At 36.7% G+C, this 4,510-nt stretch overlaps 1 long non-coding RNA gene across 1 annotated transcript; it reads right to left on the reverse strand.

The window, feature by feature from the left end:
- Positions 1-3,595: 3,595 nt before the first annotated feature.
- On the reverse strand, positions 3,596-4,147 carry LOC126398895 (uncharacterized). Its single transcript, XR_007570831.1, has 3 exons — positions 4,004-4,147; positions 3,761-3,819; positions 3,596-3,653 (listed from the first exon to the last, which is right to left on the reverse strand). It is a non-coding gene; the product is annotated as an uncharacterized LOC126398895 (long non-coding RNA).
- Positions 4,148-4,510: the final 363 nt, after the last annotated feature.

Here is a 4,510-nt window from a genome sequence, read left to right on the forward strand (position 1 = left end):
GGAGCCTTTGTGCTCCACTGTCTCGCAGGTTAACTTGTATCACAGCGGTGCCTGGATAGTGTGACGTGTGTGGTTGTGCTGCTGCCGTGGTCCTGCCAGATGCCTCCTGCTGCTGCTGTTATCATTAGTCATACTTCTACTGTTATTATACACATATGATCATTGTCACATATGAATACTATCAGATATTAATATATACTTGCAACATATTGTACCACAGTAGCCGGAATTATAATTAGAATATTATTACTTTCATTAATGAATATCTGAATTAAATATTTAGATTAGTTAAAATAATAATTAATATGACAGTATATATATATATATATATATATATACATATATATATATATATATATATATATATATATATATCAGGAAGCTAGATAAGCAATGTATATTGATTTAGGAAGAGGGGTGGGATTAAATAAGTTTTTTACTTCAGCCCACTCCTTTTCATGTAAACACAAGACCACTTAGTGCGTCTCTGTTTCTTTTTTGTTTGTTTTTTTTGTCTGTATTGTAAATTGTTTGCTTTTGTATTATTACTATTTATTTATTTATAGATTATTTTTCTAATTCAGTGTCTTTACACTTGTTCTTGTTACAAATACTGTTTTTGTTTGTTTTCTTCTGCTATTTATTCATTTGTTTGCATGTTCGAAATAAAGATTACTAAAGATAACGATTACTAAAATGTTGTTGTAAGCTATTAGCGTTACCGTCTGTCCTGCATCTCTCTCTGTCTCTCTTTCTGTCTCATTGTGTCACACGGATTACTGTTAATGTATTATGTTGATCTGTTCTGTACGACATCTATTACACGTCTGTCCGTCCTGGAGGAGGGATCCCTCCTCAGTTGCTCTTCCTGAGGTTTCTACCATTTTTTTCCCCCATTAAAGTTTTTCTAGGGGGAGTTCTTTCTTATCCACTGCGAGGGTCCTAAGGACAGAGGGATGTCGTATGCTGTAAAGCCCTGTGAGGCAAATTGTGATTTGTGATATTGGGCTTTATAAATAAAATTGATTGATTGATTGATTGATTGATTGACACATCCAGTCCTGTTGGCGGCAGTTAACTGCACAATCAGTTCTTCTTGCAATAAGCAAAGGTCAGGGGATAGAAAGCAAAGATAAAAATAAGATATAAAATGCAAAATGCTGCCGATTACACCCCAGATGCAATGGTCCCTCTTACTGTGTTGGCATTGACGTTTTTAAGACCCGGTATTACACATTTTATATTATTCTGTTGTATTTATGGTATATTATTTAATTAACAAAACAAAAATAGATTCCTGGATTTAATTTTTTTTAATAAAAACCAAAGATTATGAGTCCTTATTCTAATGCATCATGGCCAAATATACTCATTGCAAAAATACAGCAGTATATTGAGAGCATGCACTAATAAATAGTTAAGCTAACATGACATAAGTAAATGGCATTAACAGCAACACCTTTATACTGACCTTCAGTTTCAACCTGAACAGCAACTTTAAGTTCGGTTTCCATTTTTTTCACAATCTCTTGAAGTTTAGAAGTCTTCAATTTGATGCTGACAGCTGCCTCAAAGTCGACAAAGTCGGTGTTTCCTAACCTTTAAGGTTTGGAAAAGATCAATGAAAGACAATTGGTTAATAAGACAGAAAATATCTGTTTGTCTTTGAGATGCAAGTAATAGGAGATGGTCACCTGGAATGCTCAGAACCAAGGTGGGACAGCTGACAAACCTTAGCTTCCTGATGATATATTTAAATTATAGGCAGTTTTTAAGGTGTGACTTGAATACGAGATGAATTCCCACCTACCTTTATTCAAACAAATTCGACTGCTGAATTATTTTTGACAAAACAGAAAAATGTACCGACTGTGCAGATGTTAGCTGTAGCAGCTTGTTGCCGAAGTATGCACTAATCACTGTGTTTGTCAAGGGTTTATGATGTCAAAACTAATCAGGAGCTCTAATCTCTCTTATCTTTTCCTATTGTCTCTGTACATCTATAAATGGAGTCATACAAGCTTAAACAACTGCAAATGTTTCAAGTTAAAACATTTTCAACCTGCATAGATGTATGCATATGAAAATACATTTAAGGCATAATCAGACTTTGATGTTACTGCTGTAGACTTGGTCTGAAGTGATTCTTCCTGTTTTATCTATAATATGACCAGGTCTTGTTTTTACAAGATTTGACAAGAGGCCTGGAAATTTGCTGTTGCAGGTATATCGGAATAATGGAGTAAAGGGTAAATGCACCTATCAAGCAGAGACAAATATGCTGTCTTTGCCTGTACTGAGCCTCACAACTAGTGCATCCCTCCATAAGTTGTACTGCCCTCCAAAACACTCTACCTACTAAATTCTTTAGGTCACAAATAGGGGTGTGGGAAATAATTAATGCTTAGATGCATTGCAATGCATCGTGGACGATTCTGCATTGATTTGCAAATTTCAATAATCGATTATCTAAATGTTGATTAATAACATGATATTGACAGAACTAGAGAGATGGAATTCAACTGTGAGGGCAGTGTAGCACCTGGATAGTCTACAGTACAGCACACACTAAAGTTAACATGGAACCTTTTTTCACAAAAGGCGGCAGCTGAGAGCTTGTTTTAATTTTAGTGGCTAAAATTGTGGGATAAATGTGAAGTGTATTGTGAATGGTTTTTACGCTATTACCCAGAGACTAAAGTTACATTACTCAGCAGGAATGTTAATAAATGAAACCGGCTGGCCAACACACACACTGCAGCATAACGCAACATAAACCAACTCTGTGGTGAAGAAAATAACTCTATGAGCACTCTATGCTCAGTCAGTTTCACCTCAAAAACTCCTTTGCCCAGCCTGTTCAGAGTCTTGGCTTTCCCCGGGGTTGAAGTTGCAACAGAGAAGCTGCTCTCCACCACTGGGGACATTAAACGACACAGCGCAGCAAGCCACCTCCCCCTAATTTTGTTATTGCTATACTAGCAAGAGACTGTAAAATGCTTTCATATGAAGTAATTCATTCATTAATGCAAGCAACTTTTAAATAAAAAGGCTGCAAACCATTAAGAGTATGTGAACTGCAAACTATTTCCAGTGAAATATTACAGTACGCAAATACTATGCTGGGGAAAATATCCCACAGTGGGTTACCCTGAGCAACCGCAGATGGATACAATCCGACTGGTTTTAAAGCTCGGGTATAGAAGCATTTTTGCTTTAAGGTTGAAGGGAAAAGGGACCGGTACAAGAGCCAAACTGGGTAAGTAAATTAATGTTTTATATTTAAATTTTATTATGGATCACTAAGGAATACAGTATGCAAAGTTTTAAAAGTATCAAGTAGTCACACAGTGAGGAAAAATAAATTATAGAAATAGAAAATATTAATGCATTGAGATTCATCAATAACCATTTTATAATCAAGTTGTTGCCCTCTGAATCGTAATCGGAATCGAATTGAACCATGAGGTGCCAGAAGATTCCCAACCCTAGTCACAAACAGTTAAAGGTGCTGTCGCACCACTCATCTCAGTCAAAGGTCTTCTTTGATAAAAAATAATGACATGTAAAAGTCCATATCATTGCAAAGTACAATACCTCTCAGTTACATTCAGGAACTCAAAGCCATTCAGCCTTCCAAATTCAGCTTTAAGCTTTGAAAAGAAAAAGCATGAGATCATTTATATGTGACTCATGTATTACAGTGGCAGACACCTTCAAGAATGCATAAATATACATTTGTGATGACAGCGAGATGTACCTTGTCTTCTTTGGATGAATCCCAAGTGCCTTTTGTTGTTACTGATCCAGTAAGGCGAACTGTATTGGTTGCAAACATCATCATTGGTTGAGTTCAAATATATCAACAAGCACATTTGTCCACATGGGAAAAAGTAAAGAACATAAAGAAAATCTATCAGCACAGTAGTGCTGTACACAGCGACACTTTCAGATTACAGTTACTTTTATTAAAGGAGGGACATCTATCTATTAGGGCTGTTACCTTTGACTTTGGCAACGCAGAGTGGTGTAATGTGGGACACATTTTGTGTGCAAGAAGTTTCACGGCAACAGTTGTAATAGTAGCACACTTCATTGCTCCAAATGTACCCAGTACTGCAGTTGCAGGTTGATTCATCTCCAACAATCTGGCACTCTGGATGGAGAAGCACAATTGTCAAATCCCAAGAGTCAGCCTCTAAGGCTGAAAAGTAAAGCCAACATTGAAGTGCCAAAAACTGCAGTTTATCAAATGGCCGCATGAAGCTGACTCCAAAACAAAGTCGATCCCTATAGATGTGTTGTTAATATGTTAATATGCCCAACTTTACAGCAGAAATAAACAGCCTGATACAAAAAATTAGCCTGAGTGTCAGACTAAAGCTCCCAGAACCTTCAGTCTGACATCGCCTCCATTGAAGGCGATTTACAAGGGGGAGGGAATTTGATTTTTCCCTAACCAATCAGTAGAGATCAACGACTCACCCAGAATCTGATGTCATTAGTATCC

The sequence above is a fragment of the Epinephelus moara genome, chromosome 12 (assembly GCF_006386435.1).
Source record: "Epinephelus moara isolate mb chromosome 12, YSFRI_EMoa_1.0, whole genome shotgun sequence".
In the NCBI taxonomy this organism is placed as follows: Eukaryota; Metazoa; Chordata; class Actinopteri; order Perciformes; family Serranidae; genus Epinephelus; species Epinephelus moara.